The sequence below is a fragment of the Chlorocebus sabaeus genome, chromosome X, assembly GCF_047675955.1.
Source record: "Chlorocebus sabaeus isolate Y175 chromosome X, mChlSab1.0.hap1, whole genome shotgun sequence".
Taxonomy (NCBI): domain Eukaryota; kingdom Metazoa; phylum Chordata; class Mammalia; order Primates; family Cercopithecidae; genus Chlorocebus; species Chlorocebus sabaeus.
The window spans coordinates 42,405,449-42,429,435 of NC_132933.1; the positions used below are offsets into that span (position 1 = coordinate 42,405,449).

The following is a 23,987-nucleotide window of genomic DNA, read 5'->3' on the forward strand; positions in this document are numbered from 1 at the left end:
AGAAGTTTGAAATAGGATTCAAAGGAAAGCTTGGACCAAAACAGTCTAAGAGTTATAGAAATCACTGTGTCCTCCCTCAGTAATGTTTCTTCTCAAAGTATTGTGCCAAAGGACTTGAAATATACTCATTATTGAATGTCTGGTCAGTTTGTTTGTCCAAACTCGCTCTTCTTAAAAAGAACACTGTGCTCTCCATTCACCTCTGCAGAAATCAGTCCCGGGGAGCTAGGCCAAAAGCCAGCCTCCTCAAGTGTAGTTTCATATCATAGATTTCTAAGCCAGAGCTCCTAGGTGACCTGGACTTCCCCACTTTTGAAAATGGTTTCATTCCCTCAAGCCAGAAAGCACCAGGAGATCTTGCCTCCTGAAAGTTACCTCTGGAGGGTGTTCCAGTCTTCTCCCGAATCATCTAAGAAGCTAGTTAACAAATAGATTTCCTGGGTCTACCCTTGGAGTTTCAGATTCAACTGGTTGAGGTGGGGCCTTCAAAATATATTTTTAAAGTGTCCCCAAGTGATTCTATCACAAAGCAAGCTTTGACTTTGGAGATGAGAATGCCTTATTTAAGGTGAAGGAATTGCAATATGGATTATTGATTCCTAACAATGCTCTCATTTTATATGTCAGGAATCTGAGGCTCAGAGACATTTAAGCTCTAGTTCAGGGTCACACAGCTAATTAATAACAAGACCGGAACTCGAACCCTGGACTTCTGCCTCCCAATTTAATGTAAGTTCCATTTACTGACTCTCTTTGCCTCTTTGTTAATGAGGTTTTTATTTTTGGATTAAGTATGGAGTCAGACATCCCTTCCCAGTTCTAATCAGAGTTAAAAAAACAATGTTACCTTTGCAGAATAGTTTATTAGAAAAGAAAAACATGACAATTCCCAATTCTACTTAAAGCAGCAAGCATAGTTTTAAAAAGAAAGATGACCTTTCCTCTTATAACCATCAAAAAGTGTAAATATATCATGTGATTTATGCATAGAATCCTTATTTGTGGCTATGATGTTTCAATTTTAAATTATTTGGAAATTAAAAAGAGAAATGCTAGCTTTAAAACAGGACATTCATTAGCATAAAAACTAAAACCACTTTTTTCAAGGCAGCAAAATTTGATAATTATATTATCTGGGCATCATTTCCTCTGTGAACTATGCTTACTCTAGTCCAAACCCTTAAAAAGGAGAAAAAAAAGACAAACATTAGATACAATCTAAAGCCATTTGCCAAATACCAAGATTTTGAGGTAAGTGGAAAACCACAACTCATAAATGTCAATAGTTCAAGTAATCCAAATTATTCCTTTGGGGACAATAATCCACCCATCTTCTGACAGCTCAAAAGCATCCCTGGGGTGGGCTGTGTCAGTACCGCACTAGGTAAAGTGAATGATGGGTAAGTACAAAGGGCATTATTAAACAAACCAAATTGGGAAGCTTCACTTTAAAGGCACCTACATATATCCCTAGAGGAGAGAAGTTGCCAAATCTTTAGCTAGCAAGTGTTAGGGGGTATGCCAGAATCCTTTTCCAGCAGTGTCCAACTTTTGGAGCATTTCTCCTTTCCAGATGTGTTCTCCATCTGTAAAATGGGTAAGCAACAACTATCACCACTTTTTCATGTTTCCCCATTGCCCTGCCACCTCCAGAGGATTTTAGGTTGCTACTGTGCTCTTCAGACAAAAGATATTCATATGCTGCATAAACTACCACTCAGACTTCTATCTTCTAATCCACAGACCCTACCTTTGGCCTAAAGCACACACCAAAATACCCTTGACCATATCTGAATACTGGCAGAAAACAGGCACAATAAGATGAAGCAAGCCCAGGCAGAGTAAGGGGAAAAGCTACACCTGTACTTGTTTGCCACTATTCCCTTTGCAAAGGGTGACATCACTGTTTATTTCTGTTAGAATATCTTCTCATGGGAGGACCTCAAACTTGTCCTCTTTGCAGGAAACCAAGTTAGATAGAAACTGATTCCTACTTTCAGCCTTCAGAAAGTTATGGAACCAATCTAGCTGACCTCAGAGATCAGTGAAGATGCAGCAGTGGATTTTTTCCAAGTGTCTTAAGATGAGATACAGCTCTAAAGTTAGTTCATCATTGCCTGCTGATGCAGATGCTGCCAGCAGAGATGACCATAAATGGTCATTCATTTCACTGTGAATTTAGAGGAATTTAACGTTGGAAAATGCTTTCGACACAGTTCTAGTTGAAAATGAATTAACGAGCATGTTGACTTAAATAATTGAAGGTGAAACATGTATTACAGGTGTTCCATGTGCAGTTAGGGATTTCTGCTCCCAGCCTTTCCCAGCCTTTCCTTTCCTCCCAGTCAAATATGAATTGCAGCCTAGCATTTGATTTAAGAGCCAAAACCTGAATTATCAGAAGACATCAGGAGGAGGGAGAAAATGTACTTGTATACACTGTAGTTGGAGTATAACTTGCTAGAAACATTTTAGAAAGCAATTTGGCAATATCTAGAAAAATATTAACTGAAAAAAATCTAATCCTAAGAATTTATCTTAAGGAAATAATGAGCCAACTGTATATGATAGAGTGCAAGGATATCCAATTGTGGCATTGTTTGCTTATAAAGGAATAGATTGAAAATTGTGATTTTTAAGAAAATCATAAACATTTCTGTACAGTGAAAGACATCAAAATCAAAGTTAAAAGACAAATGATAAACTGCTTAATATATTTGCAACATAGAGAACAGTTAAATGGTTACTATCCAAAATATTTAGAGATCCTCATTATCAGAAGCAGAAAGAACAACTCGAAAGAAGGAGACCTAAGTTATCAGAAGCAGAAAGAACAACTCAAAAGAAAAACAGGCAAAGGATATGAAATGGTAACACAGAAGAAATACAGATGGCCAAAAAACACGTGAAAAGATGTTCAACCTCACTAGTACTCAATGAAATACAAAGAGAAGGGAGATTTTTTTTTCAGCCTTCACATTGTCTAAGATTAAAAAGATCAATAATATCTGAAATTGATGAGGAAGAGTGTGGAGAAATGGCCATTGTTGATGGGAAGGTAAATTGTGATGGCCTTTCTGGGAGGCAGTTTGGCAGGCTCTATTAAAATCAAAAATGTGCAAATCAAACTCCAAACCAGCAACTTTACTACTTTAAATTTATATGATAAAATTGCTCACAATGGTATGCAGAGATGTATGTACAAGAAGGTACATTGTGTCAATATTTAATAATGTAAAAATAATCAAAAATAATGCAAAAATTAATCAACAAAGGTTGGATTAAAGAGATTATATTATAATTATGTAATAGAATACTATGCAGTTATTTATAAGAATAAAAACACAGGGAGGGGAACATCACACACTGGGGCCTGTCGGGGATTGGGGGACAAGGGGAAGGAGAGCATTAGGACAAATACCTAATGCATGTGGGGCTTAAAACCTAGATGATGGGTTGATAGGTGCAGCAAACCACCATGGCACATGTATACCTATGTAACAAACCTGCACATTCTGCATATGTATCCCAGAACTTAAAGTAAAATAAAAAAAAAAAGAATGAAATAACTAGATGTATACTGGCAAGAAAAGATCTTCAGACATATAGTTTAGTAAAAAGCATTCTGTAGAACAGCACATGGTCACATCTTTTATTATTTTATGTACATGAATATATACATGTGAATATTCATTAAAACATGCACAACGTGATACATACCAACCTGTGAACATGGTGGGGGATCAGTGTTGAAGAGACAAGAAACACTCTACATCATATCTCTATTTTTACAAGCAAGAATGAGCATGTGTTCTTTGATAATAAAAATGCTTTTGTAAATAAGAGAGACATGCTGTGCCACTCCCCCACAACGTCCAGCCCCTACTCCCAGCCTTTAAATGTGTCCTTTTCAAGGACACAGTGTTCCAGAATCTAAGACAACTTCTAATACCCAAAGCCCTGAGTTTTTGGTATTTAGATGTTTGACTAGGGTAAGAAAGCTGGAGAGAAGTGAAAGAGTTGTCTCATTCTTTGGGAAGAATTTTTATTTCATTTAAATATGTCATGATTGCCACCCTTTCTGGACTGACTCCCTCCCCAGTCCTCCCAAATTTCCCAACTGCCTAGCTTCCCCACTTCATTTTCTTTCATAAGGTTGAAGGAAGGGGACATGGTTAGCTCACTTCAATTCCTTTTCTATTTTTTTTCTTTTATTATTATTATTATACTTTAAGTTCTAGGGTACATGTGCATAATGTGCAGGTTTGTTACATATGTATACTTGTGCCACGTTGGTGTGCTGCACCCATCAACTCATCAGCACCCATCAACTCATCCTTTACATCAGGTATAATTCCCAATGCAATCCCTCCCCCCACCCCCCTCCCCATAACAGGCCCCAGTGTGTGATGTTCCCCTTCCCGAGTCCAAGTGATCTCGTTCAGTTCCCACCTATGAGTGAGAACATGCAGTGTTTGGTTTTCTGTTCTTGCGAGTTTGCTGAGAATGATGGTTTCCAGCTGCATCCATGTCCCTACAAAGGACACGAACTCATCCTTTTTTATGGCTGCATAGTATTCCATGGTGTATATGTGCCACATTTTCTTAATCCGTTCTGTCACTGATGGACATTTGGGTTGATTCAAAGTCTTTGCTATTGTGAATAGTGCCGCAATGAATATATGTGTGCATGTGTCTTTATAGCAGCATGATTTATAATCCTTTGGGTATATACCCAGTAATGGGATGGCTGGGTCATATGGTATTTCTAGTTCTAGATCCTTGAGGAATCGCCATACTGTTTTCCATAATGGTTGAACTAGTTTACAATCCCACCAACAGTGTAAAAGTGTTCCTATTTCTCCACATCCTCTCCAGCACCTGTTGTTTCCTGACTTCTTAATGATTGCCATTCTAACTGGTGTGAGATGGTATCTCATTGTGGTTTTGATTTGCATTTCTCTGAATTCTTTTCTATTTTTATCTCAAATTCAGGATTCAATTCCATTCTTTTACCCATAAGAAATTCCACTCTACTCCCTGTCCCTTGTCTATTTGGCACAAAGCTCATCACAGCATTTCCATTTCCCTCCGAGTTAAGATTGACAATTCCACCTCTGGGAATCTTTCATATTTAGGGAGCTTCTACCAGTGACCCTAGGCTGTATACCAATACCAACAGCAAGCAGAGCAGGAGCTCTCCATCTACAAGGCCCTGAAATTACATGCACATGTCCATGGATGAGAGGCCTTCTCTGGGGAGTGCATCAGTAGCTTTCATGACTTTCAAGGGGATCCTTGGCACAAAAGAAATGGTTGTTAATCACCAAGGTAAAAGGACTAGGATGATCACATCATCCACCATGAATCTTGGGCAGAATATCCAGTCCTCAGGTTACCAACTGGGTGCTTCGCTTGGTGAATCAGACAACTATACACTCAAGAGGAATGAAGACAGAGAGAGAGAAGCATGTTCTTTTAGGGCTCCACTAGAAACCTATCCTTCTACTAAAACTGTTATGTGAGAGCCCACACTGCTCAGGACTGGACATGACCTCCAAGTTCCACCAAATGAGCCAACCCTCACTCCCCTGAACTACACAGGAAGGCAGCTAAGTCAAAGAGAAGAACACTGGGAGGCAGCAGATCTGAGTTTCAACTCTTAGAATGACTTCTGTTCTGTCATGTGGTAGCTGTGTGACCTTGGACAACTCACTTCACTTCTTCCATCCTCATTTTCCTTATCCAAACATAAGGTTTACAACAGAGAAACTTCCATAGGCATTTGTAGCTCTACCATTCTATGAATGTCCCCCACTGAACAAGCATCTCCACTATGCACTCCAGAACGGAGATTAACTTCACTCTGGCGTTACAGCATCACACAGTCTTAAAGTCACATGGTTCTCTCTTCTTGCTAACAGAAATCCTTCAAATTACAACTGAAGCTTGCTGCTTTTATGCAGAGAAGAGCTAATCTGAGAACAGAGTACTCTAGAACCAGTAACCCGAATGCCTTGACATTCATTTTGGGGTAGAGACTGAATGCCTTGTGCATCAGTCTCTACCCCAAACCCAGTTTGCAATGATTATCAGCCATTAAGGCTCAAGAACTCCATTCTCCTTTCAAGGCAGTTTGTAAAGAAAAAAAGGTTCCAGGAATTAATAGCAGTCAAGGGATCCAAGAAGGGTCAATAGTCACATGAGTGCTATTTCCTTTACCTTTAAATTTCCTTAAAGATGGCCTCAGCTTCCCATTGACAAAACGGACCCCTGAAACTGTTGTTCAAGAAGCATCTCCTGTAAACAGGACTCCAGACCAGGTTGGATGTTGGAGATACTGGAGAGAAATCCTGCACCAACTAGCTTTCAACATGGCCCTTTACAACTGCTTCTGAAAGACAATTAGTCGAAGGATAAAAACAACTTTCCAACTAAACTTAATTCCTAACTCCAGGGTTCTCTGGTCAGTAATGTATGTTCAGGTTGATGGACTTTTTCTGAAGGCTGTACTGATGATACCTCTGGACCAGGAAATTAAAAGTCATGCTGAAATTTTCAGAATGCGAAAGGAAATAAACCCAGAGAACTGAGTCAGCCACGATTGAATGAGGATAGGTCTCTGCAGTCAAAGCAGAGCGGAGAAATGAGGCAGTCTGCCCAATAACTCAGCAGAAAGACAGAATTTGGGCCTGCATTATCAGGATAATTGCCTTAATTCTTCACTTCACTTTAATAATAACCTTGAGTTTACATAGAGCCTTTCTTCTAAGCAGCTCAAAATACTTACAGAGATATTATCTTAGTTGTCATCACACCATCACAGTCAGTGAGAGTGATGATGATTATCAGCCTCATTTTACAGAGTGGGGATGGAAGGAAAACCTGGAGGGGTAAAGCGAGTCATCCAAGCTTACCCAGCAAGATGCCGACAGCCTCTGAACTCAGAACTCAGCGGAGAATGCTCTTACCCAAAGAATGTTTCTCTCAACACCAGTAGACCCAAATGCTTGTTGGAACACCAGACTCTGTGGGTAATTCCATCTGAGAAATGCTGCATATTTTATACTCCTGGAGAGTCACAATATTCGTTAGCCTAGTAAAGACTTTTAGAAGCCCTGCAGTAAACAAAGCTGTTTATGTTTAAGTAAGAATTTCCAAAACTTAACTTGACCACAAAACTCTGTGTGTTTGTGTGTGTGTGGGTGGGTGGAGGTGTGCCCTACTAACATTCTGTGGGACTAGTCTTCTTTAGAACCTACATCAAAAAACACTTTCTAGTAACTAGACAGACCTGAGCATCAACACAGCTGACAGATCAATTCCATTCCAGTCCAAGCTTTGGAGAATGTATCTTAGAGATACTGCCTGATACCTTCTGGTATTGACAGCCAGTGAACAAAGGACCTTTATGTGCCCAAAGTACCCTAGGCCATCAACTCCGCCCGCAGCAAGGTATTGTCCAGATGAGGAAAGAAGTCATTCAAGCTCATCTACTTCTGTCATTCCTTTCAAATAGAACCCAGGGCTATTTTTGGGTTCTCAGAACCCACACTCTTAACTAGCATAATTTTGTGACCACCAGGCATTTCCAGTAAAAATAATCAGTCTCTTAGTCTCCCTCCCAGTGCCATTTATCAGCCTATGAATGCAATCAGCACCAACACAACAAAACAGGAGATTCAGAATGTGCCCCTGTTCTGGCTTAATTGCAAAAGTATTAGAGCAGTCATTATATATCCATTTAAAAACTAACATACAGCACAAAAATCTTGTACCATTGTTAATTACCAGTGAAACTACTAAAAGTACCTAAAATGTAAAAATTCCTCAAGATCCCGTTCAGGTTAATTTTTATTTTATATACAGTTTGAATGATAAAAGATCACAGCCAATACATTTAATATTCATTACTAGCATTTTCATATTTTCTTTCAGTATTTATTAAACATCCACAGAATAAGAGGAAATTCCTGCATTGAAGTTGGCAAATTTTTCGGAAAAAGTAAATGTAATGCAGGTATACCTGTCTTTATCCATTCATGGACTATTGGAAAAATTCCGTTAATGGATTTTTGGTTAAAAGAAATTCACTAAAGGTCAGAGAGGCATTGTTAATTAACATAATCTGATTATGAATCCTTTTGTAAAGCAGCAAATTCTGCAATGGAAATATTGTCCATTTAGTTCGTTTGCCTTGCAATCTCACATTTACATATATCAGATTTGTTTAAAGCAAAACACACTAATATTAATAAATGAGCCAGATGTTTCCTAAGATAGAGATGTGTTGTGATCTTTATCAATCTGCAATACTGGTTTTTCTTTTCTTTTTTTTTTTTTTTTTGGATGTGCCACCAATCATCACTCCAAACCAGAAAGAACCATTCTGAGTTTGTTGAGAATTTGGCAGTCACACCTCCAAGGACTCCCTGCAGTCTCACTTAACTGTGACCTCTCTACCTTCATACATGCCATTCTTTCAACTTAGAATACCATTTTCCACTTAGTAACCTGGTGAATCAATTCTTCAAGACTCAACTCAAATGTCACCTTGCCCATGAAGACTTTCTTGATCATAACCCCCATTCCCAATCAGGCAAACCTCCCTCAGGCTCCCACAATACCCTGCCTGCCCCTTGTCATACTTTATTCTAATTGTCTGTTTACACACTCTATCTTGCCTACCAGATTGTGCACTCCCTGTGAGCTGAGATGATGTTTTATTCATTTCTATATTTTCAATACTTGACGTTACTAACACATAGCAGGTATGCAAAAAATATCTGCTGTTTGATTAATCACTATCTTTAGCTGTATATTTTTGAACCCTGAATAACAATGCTTTATGAAAACCACAAATAAAAGTGTCAAAGAGAAGGTTTAGCAGTTTCATTCACTTTTTGTTGATCTCTTCTTTCTTTGATTAAAAAGTGGCCATACCAGTTCGTACCTTATAATTCAAGAAAGAAAAAAAACACCTCTATATCAAATTCATGACTAACACATAGGTGCATTTAGTTTGTTCTTTTTAGTTCAAACATAGAACTACATCCTAGCACACCACTAACTTCATTGTAGTAAGACCTGAAGAAATTAGGATCCGCTAATTAAAATGGGTGTGGGAAGGCACTGCAGGGATCACTGTAAGAGCTTTGGATCCTCATTGGCTGAGAGAGGAAAACCTGCTAAGAAAGTTGGGCATCTTTGGGAGAACAATAACGCTATCTAGTAGGGCTTGGTCAACCTGGCTCGAAATTCTGCATCCGGAAAGTCCTAAGCAACAGTCCCAGCTGGGGGGATTTCCATCACTTTGAAAACGATCATTATTCTCCCAATGTGGGCAGAACAGGTTGGACCTGATCCACCTGCGTGTTGCTGCAGTCTGGCTTGGCATGGAATGAGACCCAAGGACATGTAATGCCAAGAGTAGCCCAGCCCCATGGCGCAGACACACACACACACACCACTACAACTCGCACTCACTGAATTCCACACAAAACCCACACCATCTCCACGACACACACCACTGCATTCCTGTGTGCCGTCACATACAGGGAGTGCCCTCTCACATTCTCTCGCTTCCCTAGTCGGCCCGACCCACACCCCACATTGCTGGCGGACTGCAGCCTAGCCTGGAGCTGGAAGCTGATGAGGACTGGTTTTGTTGTATGTAACAAAGCCCCATGCACCCAGGTGCCCCGCTGGATCATCTCCATCCATCTCTCCCCGCCCCCATCCCTGAGCTTCCTGAACAAGAGAAAGCTCAGCCCGGGGAAGTGGATGCAGGGAGTGGGGACGCAAAGAAAGAGAGCTTCAGGGGTGGGCGGGGGCAGGAGTCCCGGCAGCTTCAGTGCTCTCTCGCCATGAACCAAAAAGGAAGGCGATCTGGCAAAGGGAACCAGCTGCCTTCCCAACCTTTCGCCCTCCATCTATTCATAGAGCAAGACTGAAAACTGAGAAATAATCTACCCTCCCTCCAGCCCCGTGCCCTCCCAGCGGCTGTTGGAGCCACAAGAGCTCCAGCAGCCCTCAACAAAGCGCCCCCCCCCCCCCCCCATGCACAGACCTGTTCCAGCCTCTTCTTGGTCAGAGCGAAGGACAGTGGCAGCCCAGGGTTCTGCCCTTCGCTGCTGGGCAGGAGGAGCAGGGGATGGGAGGAGGAGCAGGAACTGGGGGAGGAAGGAGGACGAGAGGGGATAGGAGATCACAGCCGCAGCGGCGGTGGCGGCGGCGGTGGTAGGAGGAGGAGGAAGAGAGAAGGAGGAGGCTGCTTCGGTGGCAGCTGCTGAGGATGCTCTGGCGACAGGCAGGGCTGGGTGCGCGGGGTGCGGGCTCACGTGCGCCCTATGGCCGGGGGATGCGCGCGCGTCTGGGTGTGTGAGAGCATCTGGGTGTATTTTGACTGTGATTATTCCAATTAAGACCTAGTCTAGAACTTGTGGTTCCTGCAGCCAGGCGGAAGTGAAACCCTTCCAGTCTCTCAAGCCTGACTGTTTGGGTCAGGGGGATGGGGGCTGTGGGGAGCGAGGGCGGGGAGAAGGTGCCCGTACCCCTTCCTTCAATCTTCTTTCTGGGCACTGGTAGCTTGCATCCACACATATCTCTGAAAACCCTATAGCCAAGGAGAAAGGAAAGAGACCAAGGACAGTTACCATCACCATCACTTTGCATTGAGTGAGCACTCACACTGTGCTGGGCACTGTCTGGACTAGTCAGAATATAATTTCTGTGCTCACTGTGATCGACATTTATGAGTTGGAGTGCCTATAACTTCATACAGCATTTACATCCTACCCTTTCTCCTCTATTTCTTTCCATTGCAATATCTCTGTCCCTGTAACCAAGTGGCATAAAATTAATTCTCTACTTTTTAGTCAGTTTATCCAATCAACATTACCCTGGTCCCTGGCTTCTCTGGTGACAAGGGGTCACCAAACTTTCTCGCCATTTTTCCTCTAGGAATGGGGTACTCGGTTTAGATGAGGACCAGGACTGGTTTCTTGGGGATCAGAGGGTTGAAGGTCATCACGGGTCCAGTTGGAGATCCAGTTTGAACCTGCATCCCTAAAGCTAACGTAAGAAACCAATTGTCAGAGACACAAACTTCCCTCATGATTCAATTCTTGGTGTTTGGAGCCCTGATGAAAATCTCCTTCCTACTCTTGATCTTTTCAGCATAACATTTTGCTTCACCTTGCCTAATGGCTTATGCTTGTTGAGTACTTTGAGATTTACAAAGCACTTTCTAATAACAACTTTCCTACCGTAGCATCTCTTTAAATTAGGCATAGAAGATATCATTATTCTCATGTTACAGATAAGAAACTAGAGTTCAGCATGATTAAGTGGATGTGCCTAGAATTACATGCTAATAAGTGGCAGATCCAGAACCGGAACCCAGGCCTTTGGATTCCCAGGCCAAAGTTCTTTTTTAAAATTATATCTTGGAAAGAACCTTCAGATTCATCTATTTATCTCCATGTTGGAAGGAATGGTTTAGTGAAGGAAGTTGAAATTGCTAACTAAAATGAGAGTTTAAAAAATGTTTTCAGTTAAATTGATACATTCAGATGCAATCCATAAATCAGTAGACAAAAAAGAATTAACTTTTAGGCCTCAGACCCCAATCAGCACACATAATTATTCCTTTGATTCTGCTACCAGCTATTGCAGGAAAAATTTGAAATGAAGTTGCAGAAAAGAAAATAAGAAAAGAGTCTGAGTTTCCCAGGGTGAGAAACTTGTAAATGATTCCCCCACAAGCTAGATCTGTCTCCTCTAAGTCATGGGAATGAATCATTGTTTGCCATCCATGGAGGAAACCTATCTCCTACACACCAGCCTGGGCAGTCCCAAGCATGTGGATATTAAACAAGAGAGGCAGGTTAGTGCAGTGGACAAAAGCTAGACTCTGGAGACAGGCAGCCTTAGTTGGAAAACCTTGGAAGAGGACCCAATATCAATGGCTTCCCCGATAAAGTGTGTGTAGGGGTGTGAGAATGAAATGAAGTGATGCAAGTGCTTGAGATACAGCAAGGCTCAATAAAACAATAAATGTTATTATTAGAGAAAATAAAACAACAACTTCATTAATGAATCTTTCTTCATTAAAGGCAGAAATGATTTATTGCTAATAGTGTCCCAACATTGAGGGAATGCAGAGGAACAGATTGCTTTTCTCTGGGATAGGAGAGATAAAGTGTTGGTGACAGGAAATAGGCATGATAAACAAGTAAAGATGAGAGATTCTCTACAATATTGAGGACCAACATGGAACTTAGAAGAGAACGGGACCAGAAGAGGATGATGAAGAGAGGACACTTAGGACTGGGTGGTAGTCGGCCGGGCGCAGTGGCTCACGCCTGTAATCCCAGCACTTTGGGAGGCCGAGGCGGGCGGATCATGAGGTCAGGAGATTGAGATCATCTTGGCTAACACGGTGAAACCCCATCTCTACTAAAAATACAAAAAAATTAGCCAGGCGTGGTGGCGGGCGCCTGTAGTCCCAGCTACTAGGGAGGCTGAGGCAGGAGAATGGCGTGAACCCGGGAGGCGGAGCTTGCAGTGAGTGGAGATCGCGCCACTGCACACCAGCCTGGGTGACAGAGCGAGACTCCGTCTCAAAAGAGAGAGAGAGAAAAAAAAAAGATTGGGTGATGGATTATGACCCAGATTCTTGCCATTCGTGGCTACTGTGATTGAATGGGAGGATATGCCTGTTAATGGCTCTGCAACAATGTACGTGTTTTACTTAAAGAGATGTTTTGGCTCCTCTAAACAAATTCCTGTTGATCAAAAGACCTAATAAAGAACTCCATTCAGAATCTGTCAAAAATACCTGAATCTGATACTCAGCCAGGGACTCCCTGTTCCAATCTGCTACCAAATAGGACCTCGTCTTGTTTGAGCCTTGCCAAGCACAGAGGAGGTTGAGTCATAACAATGCTCAGAGCCAAGCTGCAGAAAAATTATTAAGGAGATGAAATCTGTCTCTGATAACCTTCCAGTCTCTCTGTGTTTCACCCTTTCCTTCCCACTTCCAACCTCTAGACATCAAAATCTACTTTCTAAGCCAGGGAAAGAGCCATGTGAGTAATGCATTCACAAAGAAGTGCCTTTACATGCTTTTCTTCTCAAAAGAAAGACTAACAGGAGGAGACAATGCTAAACCCAGCAAAATGAATGGATCACTAATGACAGAAGTTCAGGCATTGTGGATGATAGAAATGCTTTGAATGCCTTCAAATCATATGTGGTATGAGACTCTCCAGGAATAAAACCAGACTTTGGGAATTCTAATTTATGACACAACAGAAACGGAGAACACTAAGAGGCATTAGTTACTCCAGTTCAACCCCTTTGTTTTGCAAGTGATTAAACAAAGGCTCAGAAAAGTTAAGTGACTTTCCCAACAGCACATAGCTCAAAGAAGAGAGCCATGACTTGAATTCCAAGCACAGAGCTTTTTCCACCACACTGTGATACTCCATCAGCCAAGAAGAAAACTAGGAGCAATTGCTTAGAAACTGATATTTGAAACATTTTTTCAGGTATATGGGAATGGCATGAAAACAAGAATAGAAGTGAGGAAAGAAGGCACAGTCTTCTTTTTGCTTCTTTTGTCTTTCTCCTCACAAGTTATTTTTTTCCTAGTAGCTTCATCCTGAGGCCACTTTAAGCAAGATTGACATGAAGAATGGTCTTTGTTATGCTAAGCACCTAAAACTGGAAATAATATTAGAGATAAGAGAGTAAACTGAGGGTGGAGAGAGTCTAGATCACTCATTGAATCAAATTTTAGAATAAATCCCTGTTATTAGTAGATTATAATAAACCTTTTCTTAAAACAGAGAGAACCAAAAAAGAATCTAGTCAGTGAAAGTTTCCAGTTTATTAGAGTCCTACTAATTAAGGCTTTATTGTAATCTCAAAACACAGAAAAGATTTAAACTAATCTGATCTTTAAAAAATAAAATTAAAAACCCAACTCTAAGTTTGCTTTGCTTTGTTTTATCTTCATGTTTTCTGTTTAAGCATTGACAGTTATTTGGGATTAGAAAATTCTCACGAGATTTATTGTCTACTCTCTTTACTTCTGTATATGTTTGAAATGTTCCATAATACAAACGTGAAAAAAGACATGGTTCCTGTTCTCTAAGTATTGGAAGGAAGGAACTTGGAATTCTATTGACCATGGACTCCAAGTACTTCTCTGTGTAAATTAGTATAACTTTCCTGGAGAACTAGGTGTCAACGTATATCAAAATTGTGAAAATAAATAAACAAATAAATATGGAAAAACAGTTTCCCCAGGCAATCTCCTGAATTTCACAATTGGAAAAATAATTTCAAACCCTGGTTTCCTTTCTTGATTAGATGACTTAATTTTACAGACAAGTCCTTTGAATGTTTCAGGACCCAATTTTTTGTTCTACAAAATCGAGTAATAATTTTTAAGCACATATCTCTTTGCAAAGCTAGGAAAAGTTGAAGCCTTGTGGAACGAGTGCTACATAACCCATGGTTTTCAGATTTCTATGTTGGAGGTGATACATGGTGAGTGTGGGTGGTATGAGTGGTCCCTTAGAAAGTTAAATTATGAAGAAAATGGAAAACAATTAATTTTAGACTTTTTAAAGTATTCATGTTAAAATAGCAAGAGTAATCAACAAAAGCATAGACATAAAACTTGTAACTTTGAAATAAGCAGAGGGAAAAATTGAATTAAAAAATGGAAAAAAGCTTAATTCGAAATAAGTCAAGAAAATAAGAGTAGGAAAATGAAATAGAAAATGGAACAAATAAAAGGCACATATGAAGAGGGTAGGAATAAATCCAAATAGATTAGTAATTGCTATAAAGCTAAATGGATTAAATATATCAATTAAAATGTTAAGGATTATCAGAGTGAATAAAAGAACAACATTGTTTTAGTCAATTTTTTGTGTTGCTATAAAGTAATACCTGACGCAGGGTAATTTATAAAGAAAATAAGTTTATGTGGCTCACAATTCTGCAGGGTGTGCAAGAAGCAAAGTGCCAGCACCTGCTTCTGGTGAGGGCCTCCAGCTGCTTCCACACATGGCAGGAGATGGTGAGTGCAAAAATCACATGGTGAGTAAGGGGAGATGTCAAGTTCTTTTTAAGTAAGTACCAGGTCTAACAAGAACTAATAGAGTGCTCACTTATTACTGTGAGGATAGCACCAAACATTCATGAGGGATCCATCCCCATGACCCAAACACCTCCCACTAGGCCCCACCTCCCAGCACTGTCACACTGGGGATTAAATTTTAACATGAGATTTAGTGGGGTTAAACACACCATATCCAAACTATAGCATTCCAACCTTGGTCCCCCAAATCTTATGTCCTTCTCACATACAAAATACAATCACTCCATCATAATAGTCTTAACTTGCTCCAGCACCAACTAAAAAGTCCAGTCCAAAGTCTCATCTGAGACTCAAGGTAAGTTTCTTACAGCTGTGAGCTTGTAAAATCAAAAACAAATGATTTACTTCCAAGATACAATGGTGAAGCAGACATTGGGTAAACACTCCCATTCCAAAAGGAAGAAATTGGTCAAAAGAAAGAGGTAACAGACCCCACGCAAGTATGAAACTCAGCCTGGCAGAAGTAAATCTTACAGCTCCAAAATAATCACTTTTGACCCTATGTCTCACATCCTGGGTACACTGTTGCAAGGACTCCTGAGACCTAAAGCAGTCCTACCCCTATGGCTTTCCTGGGAACAGCCCACGTGGCTGGTCTCATGGATTTGAGTCTGGTACTTGCCACTTTTCCAAACTAGGATGACTCACTACCTGTGGCTCTATAATTCTGAGCTCTGGAAGGCAGCAGACCTGTTACCACAGCTCCACTGGGCACTACCCTGGTGGATACTCTCTGTGACAGCTCTGCCCGTGCAGTAGGTTCCTGCCTGCACTCCCAGGCTTTCTAATACATCCTCTAAAATCTAGGTGGAAGCTGCCAAGCCTCCATGGCTGTAGCATTCTGTGCACCTGCAGACCTAGTACCATGTAGATGCTGCCAAGGCTTACATCTTGCACCCTTCAGAGTGTTGGCCCAAGCAGTACCTGGGACCCTTTGAGCCTTGAGTGGAGCTGGAGGGGTGGGAATGCAGGGAAGCAGCACTCCTAGCCTGTTCTCTGAAACCATTCTTTCCTTTTAGGCCTCTGGGCCTATGGGAGGGGAGGCTTCAAAGATTTCTGAAATCTTTTGGGGCCCTTTTTCCATTGTTCCAACTATTAGCACCCAACTCCCTTTTATCTTTGCTAATCTCTCTAGTTAGTTGTTGCCCACAGTACCCTTGGATTGCTCTATTTAAAAATCTCTGTTCTTCTCTAACACATAGCCAGGCTGTAAATTTTCCAAATTTTTATGCCCTGCTTCCCTGTTAATTATTAATTCCACCTTTAGGACATTATTTTGCTGCCACATCTGATTGTAAGTTGTTAAAAGCAGCCACACTACTTCTTGAATTCCTTGCTATTTAGAAATTTCTACCACCAGAAACCCTAGGTCATCATTCTTAAGTATGGCCTTCTAAGAAGCCCCAGGGCATGGACACAGTACAGCCAAGTTATTTCCTACGGTATACATGGGTGGTTTTTGCTCCAATTCCCAATAAGTTTCTTCTTTCCATCTGAGACCTCCTCTTCATGGCCTTTACTACCTGTTTCTCTCTTTTTTTCTTTTTTTTCGAGATAGGGTCTCACTCCCTGTCACCAAGGCTGAGTGTAGTGGTGCCATCATGGCTCACTGCAGCCTTGAACTCCTGGGCTCGAGCAATCCTCCCACCTCAGTCTCTAAAGCAGGTGGGACTACAAGCATGTACCACCATGCCTAGATATTTCTTTCTTTCTTTCTTTCTTTCTTTCTTTCTTTCTTTCTTTCTTTTGTAGACACAGGGTCTTGCTATGCTGACCAGGCTGGTCTAGAACTCCTGACCTCAAGCATTACTACCACCTCAGCCTCCCAAAGTGCTGGGATTACAGGTGTGTGCCACTGCTCCCAGCATAATGCTTATATTTCTATCAACATTTTGTTCACAATCAATTAAACAATCTCTATGAAGTCCGAAACTTTCCCTTGCCTTCCTGTCTTCTTCTGAGCCCTCCAAATTCTTTAGACCTCTGCCTATTACCCAGCTCTAAAGCTGCTTCCACAATTTTAGGTATCTTTATAACAACACCTCATTCTCAGTACCAGTTTTTTGTCTTAGTCTGTCTTTGTGTTGTTTTAAATGAATGCCTAAGACCGAAATGAATGCCTAAGACTGGATAATTTATAAAGAAAACAGTTTTATTTGAGAAAAGTTCTGCAGGCTGTACAAGTAGCATGGCGCCAGCATCTGCTTGTGGTGAGGACCTCTGGCTGCTTCCACTTACGGCAGAAGATGAGGGAAGCTGGCATGTGCGGGTATCACATGGTGGGAGAGAGGAAACAAGAGAGAGAAGTGGGATGGAGGTGCCAGGTTCTTTTAAAGAACCGCTCTCATGGGAACTAATAGAGTGAGAACTCACTAATTACCAGGATTCATGAGGGATTTGCCCCTATAACCCAAACACCTCCCACTAGGTCCCACTTCCCAACACTGACACACTGGGGATTAAATTTTAACATGAGATTTAGAGGGCAAACACATCATAATCCAAACTACAGCAAACATTCGGTTGTATACTGTTTATAAGATAAATACCTTCATTTATATTTCAATGTAAGGATACAGAAAGACTGAATGTCAAAGAATCAAAAAAATTCTACTAGGCAAAAACCAACCAAAAGAAAGTTGAAGTAGCTATTTTAATATCGGATTTTAAAATTTAAGGTGAAAGGATTACAGGAGATAAATAGAGTCATTTCATAATGGGAAAAGTAAATTGACCAGTAAAATACAGCAATTCTAATTGTGTAATCTCCTATTAACATATTATAATGAATACTTATAATTTTATGTTGCCTCAGAATCAACTCCTGGGTGAGTTTTCCCTGGGATTCCTGGGGGAACACAAGGTTGTGCTCCTAGCACCAAAGTGATGATCAGGCAGGATAAACTAAACACAGGTCAGACAAGAGCCACAGGGGCATCTGCCAGTATAAACAAGTTTCTCTGTGAGGGACGCCCTGTTCACAGGTTGAACAACTAGGCATTAGGCCTTCCACGAGGTTAAAGAAGTATCCCCTGAAAGACACACTGTAAACAACCATGTCCAACTCTTCTTCATTTCCCGTTAGAGCAGGGCTGCTAGTCACTGTGGCACTAGAACCCCAATTTAGCTGAAGACTCTCAAAACAATTTTTTAACAAAATTTGACAAATCAACAAGGAGGAATTAGAAAACTCTGTATCACAGTGGGAGATTTTAACGCATCTTTCTTAACAACTGATAAATCAAGCAGAAAAATATTGGTGAAGATATAAAAGATTTGAACAGCATAATTAACAAGCTAGGATAATAGACATATATAGACAATTCCAGCAAACAATTAGAGAATATACATTATTTTCAAGCACATCTGGAACATACATAAACATTGTTTAAAGTTAGTTTAAACAAATTTCAAAGATTGGTAACATATCACACCACCTTCTCTAATTACAATTAACTTATAAATTGGTCTAAAAACGTGACTACAAAAATTCCATTTATGGCAACTTAAAACAATATTATAAAATTTACAGGTGAAAAATCATAACAAAAATTAGATTTGGAACTGAATACGTAGAACTGAAAGATAATGAAAATACTACATATCAAAACTTATGAGATTAGCCAAAGTGATATTAAGGGGGAAATGAATAGACTTAAAGCTTTCACACTAGAAGGAAGGCTCAGAATTAATTAGTCAGAAATATTATATTTGATAAATTAGAGAATGAATATCAGAATAATCCTCAAGAAAGCAGAGGGGGGAAATAATAAAGATACGAATACAAGTGAGTGAAATATAAAACAAATACATAATAACATCAACTAAACCAAGAGTTGTTTCTTTGAAATAACTAATAAAATAGAAAAACTTCTAGCAGGTCTATCAAGGGAAAAAAAAGACATATAGCACAAAATACACATTTTTGAATAAAAAATGGGAAACAATTACAGATGCTGCAAAGATTAAAAAGATAATTTGAAAAATTCTATGTAAATACATTTGAAAACCTGAACTTAAAATTGGACGCATTCTTTGAAAAAATGAAATTTGCTAAAAGCGAATTTCTAGCAAGGTCAATCAAGGGAAAAAAAGATAGGTAGCATAAATATACATTTTGGAATAAAAAGTAGGAAATAATTACAGATGCTGCAAAGATTAAAAAAATATGAAAAACTGTATGTCAATGCATTTGAAAACTTGGACTTAAAATTGGATACATTCTTAGAAAAAATGAAATTTACTAAACGTAACTTAAGAATAGAGAATTCAAAAAGTCTTCTAACCATAAAGGAAAAAAAATGAATCAGTACTTAAAATTGCTCCCACAAAGAAAATACCAAGCCTGCTGTACTTGAGAGGCTAGTTCTTCCAACAATTCAATGAAAATATTGTTCCAATATTAGCTAAACTCTTCCAGAGAAACGGATATTAGTAACACTCCCCAGGTTATTTTAGTAACAAAACCTGACCAGTATTATATAAGAAAGGGATATTACAAGTCAGACTCACTCATGATTATAGGTATAAAAATTATAAACAAAACATTAGCAAAGTAAGTTCAGCAATGTATAAAAGGATAATGAATATTTACCAAGTTGGGTTTATTCCAGGAAAACAAGGTTATTCTGGAGAATTAAGTAACATAACTCATCATATTACCAGGTTAAAGAAAAAAAGCAAAAACTCATAATCGTCTTAATAATATGGGAGACATATTCAATAATATCTAACATTAATTTATGATTTCAACAAACAGCCTCTTAGCTACCTAGGAGTAGAAGGGACTTTCTTATAACTGATAAAAAGCATCATATCAGTAATTACAGTAGACATCATACTTACCAGGGAAATACTGAAACTATTATTTCCTTTAAGATCAAAAACATGACAAACATATCTGCTATCACAAGTCATGTTCAGCATTATGCTAGAGATTCCAATCAGTGATATGAGACCAAAAAAAAAAAAAAATTACGGAAAAGAAATAAATGGTAATTATTCGAAGCTTGTGCATTGTATTTTATATCAGTTACATCTCAATAAGGCAGTGAAAAAAAAAACTTTCTGCCTTGATCCTGACTTAACCTGAGTCAATTCAGTCTTACATATTTAAACCAACACCTCCGGAAAGCAGGGGCGGGACCGGGGCGGTCTTCCAGCAGGGAAAATGGCGCTGGCCATGCTGGTCTTAGTGGTTCCGCCGTGGCCTGCGGCCCGGGGCCTGCTTCGAAACTACTGGGAGCGACTGCTGCGGAAGTTTCCGCAGAACCGGCCGGGCTTTCCCAGTCCTCCGTGGGGACCAGCATTAGCAGTACAGGGCCCAGCCATATTTACAGAGCCAGCAAATGATACCAGTGGAAATAAAGAGAATTCCAGCCTTTTGGATAGTATCTTTTGGACGGCAGCTCCCAAAAGTAGACGCACCATTGAAGTTAACCGGTGTAGGAGAAGAAACCCACAGAAGCTTATTAAAGTTAAGAACAATATAGACGTTTGTCCTGAATGTGGTCACCTGAAGCAGAAACATGTCCTTTGTGCCTACTGCTATGAAAAGGTGCGCAAGGAGACTGCAGAAATCAGACGACAGATAGGGAAACAAGAAGGGGACCCTTTTAAGGCTCCCACCATAGAGACTGTGGTGCTGTACACGGGAGAGACACCGTCTGAACAAGATCAGGGCAAGAGGATCATTGAACGAGACAGAAAGCGACCATCCTGGTTCACCCAGAATTGACACCAAAGATGTTAAAAGGATAACTTCACAGTAAATCATTTCTCCTGAAATAGAGGAAGATTCTTTATGTTGTTGTGCTTGTTTTTAAATCATCAATATAGTTTAACACATTCTAAGCAGTTTTGTGTGGGATAATTTGAAGAATATATTATGAGTAAACTGAAAATTGTGTTTATCCAAAGGCTCAATGGATTATGTTTCTATTATATACAAGGTTTTAAGTAAACCTAAAATTTCCAGAACAAAAATAAAAAATTTAAAATTTATAGCAAAATAAATAAATAAATAAATAAATAAATAAATAAAATAAACTAACACCTCCAATATTGCGGTAGAAGTGACCCTAATACAAGGAGACCACGGCCCAGGCAATCCTACCCATGTGCCTCCCTTTCTGGGAAAATGGCCCCAACGGAGGTTGAGGTGAATTACTCAGTGTATGTGTTAGTCTGTTTTGCATTGCTCTAAAGGAATACGTGAGAATAGGTAATTTATAAAGAAATGAGGTTTAATTGGCTCACAGTTCTGCAGGCTGTACAGGAAGCATGATGCTGGCATTGGCTCGTCTTCTGGTGAAGCCTCAGGAAGCTTTCAATCATGATGGAAGGCAAAGAGGGAGCTGGCATATCACATATTGAAAGCAGGGGCAAGAGTGAGAGGCGGGGGAGGTGCTACACTCTTTTAAACAACCAGATCTCACATGAATTCAGAGTGAGAACTTACTCTTTATTGCAAGGACAGAACCAAGACATTCATAAGCGATCCAATCCCATGTGCCAAACACCTCCCACCAGGCTACACCTTCAACATTGGGGCTCACATTTCAACATAAGGTTTAGAGGGGGCAAACATCCAAAGTATATCAGTGTAGGAACAGGAACTGCTGGCAATCAAGGCTATCTTTGAAACATGACGGTTTCTGTACCCATAATGAGATAGCACAACCTGTGCATCATCTTACTGTTGAAGCAAAGCTGGAAGCTCAATTTTGCCAGATGAAATGGCACTGTTCTAGTAAAGTTAGAATTTTCACATCCACTGTGTCCCATTGAGGAGATGCCCAATTATGTAAATATGGATGCAGCCAAGGCTTCACCCCAAGAGGTCCTCAGGCCTGTGAGTTTTACTGTCATTAACGTCAGGTACACCTGACTGAGGAAAGGGAAATGGACAGCAGGCAAATGCCTCTATGCTGGAACACTGGCTAAGGGTCCAGAATATTCTAATGTAAGGGAGATAGAAAGGCCAATGCTAACTATACAATGGCATTATGTCCTGGTAGGAGCACTGACTCTGCTACAGTGGCCTATTCAAAACCTTGAACAAAGAATGCAGGGACTTATGGTGGCCCCATATCTGTCACAATGACACTTAGTATACAAGCACTTGGAGCACTTGTACTCTGATCAAGAATAGATCTACAAGGATCAACAGATTAATATACTCATTCCCAATCCTCAAACACACCCTTGACACCATTGCTATGGATTGATCACAAATGTACTCCCTGTTGCATAATCACAATACTTATTTTTGTTGTAGAGAGTACCCTTACCAGAAAGTAATTGCAATTGGCTGTATACCATAATGATTAAGGGAATGGCCTTTGGAGCCAGACAGCAGATGCTTGAATCTCAACTCTCTCCTTTATTAGGTGTGATCTGGTGTAAGCCACTTAACCTTCTGAAACCTCATTTCCTATGAATATACTAAAAACCCTTGACTGGCACATTTTTAATGTGTGAATTGTATGTTATATACATTACATCTCAGTAAAGCTGTATATATAAATATATATGTATATACATATATATACAGCATAAAAAGTAAATACCCCTTTACAATAGTCTGTGCCCACCTTCCTCCTCTTCTTGTAGGAAGTCTGGTATGTGTCATCCCAGATCATTTAAATAAGTTTCATATATATGTATAACTATACAAATAAATGACTTTACTTTGTCTTAGGATGACATTGTGTATTTTTTCTGCAGCTTTCTTTGTTAGTCTACCTATGAAGCTAAGAATTCTTTTCATGTCAGTGCACATAGCTCTCATTCATTTTAGCTGTTGCATTATAGTTCAATGTTATACAGATGATGATGGATGAATCATAGTTTACTCACCACTTTTCCACTGGTGGACACATAGATTGTATTCACTTTTGCTGTTACAAACAATGTTTTAGTAAACATCTGTGTACATGCCTATTTGTGCACAAAGGCAGATACTTTTCTAGGAAAAATACAGTATTTACAAAGGGCATGCTGTATTGAAGAATAAAGTACATTTACACTTTTTTTATTTTGTCAAATTGCCCTTCAAAAGGGCATCTCAGATTACATACCAGCCAACAACTTATACAAGTAAAAATTGCTCCTCATCCATTGGCCATTTTTTAGTTGAATTGTTTGTTTTCTTATTATAGAGATTTGAGAGTTCTTCACATATTCTGGACACATGTCATTCCTCAGATGTATTATTTGCAAAGATTTTTTTTTCCCAGTCATTCTCTGAAGAATGTTTTTTGAAGAGTAGAATTTTAAATATCAATGACTGTTGTATTAATTTACTCTATTATAGATTATGCTTCTGACATTGTATCCAAAAATTCTGACTAACTCAAGGTCACAAAAATTTTCTCCTATGTTTTCTTTTAGAAATCTTACAGATTAAGATTTTATATTTAGGCTTGTTATCCACTTTTAGTTAACTTTTGTATGTATTTTGAGGTATGAATTGAAGTTCATGTTTTTGCATGTGAATATCCAATTGTTTCAGCACTGTTTGTTAAAAAGACTGTCCTTTCTCTACTACATCACCTTTGCAAAATATCAGTAATCTATATATGTATGGGTCTGTAGGTCTATATCTGGACTCTCTATTCTGTTCCATCAACCTATTTATCCTTATTTTTTTTGAGACAGGGTCGTGCTCTGTTGCCCAGACTGGAGTGCAGTGTCAGGATCATGGCTCACTGCAACCTTGAACACCTGGACTCAAACAATCCTCCCACCTCAGCCTCTTGAGTAGCTGGAACCATGGGTGTGTGCCACAGTGCCCAGTTAATTTTTA

The 23,987-nt window shown here is 39.7% G+C and overlaps 1 protein-coding gene and 1 pseudogene across 2 annotated transcripts in view; one reads left to right on the forward strand and one right to left on the reverse strand.

The window, feature by feature from the left end:
- The window catches only part of PAK3 (p21 (RAC1) activated kinase 3), a 294,267-nt gene extending 283,999 nt beyond the window's left edge, over positions 1–10,268 (reverse strand). Inside the window, exon 1 of one of the 2 annotated variants that reach the window (XM_073013449.1) lies at positions 10,070–10,268. The gene's annotated coding sequence lies outside the window, so the exon portion shown is untranslated. The remainder of the gene's footprint in view (positions 1–10,069) is intronic. The other variant, XM_073013446.1, reaches the window with a different exon arrangement.
- Positions 10,269–20,323: 10,055 nt separating this feature from the next.
- On the forward strand, positions 20,324–21,203 carry LOC103232487 (large ribosomal subunit protein bL32m pseudogene; annotated as a pseudogene).
- Positions 21,204–23,987: the final 2,784 nt, after the last annotated feature.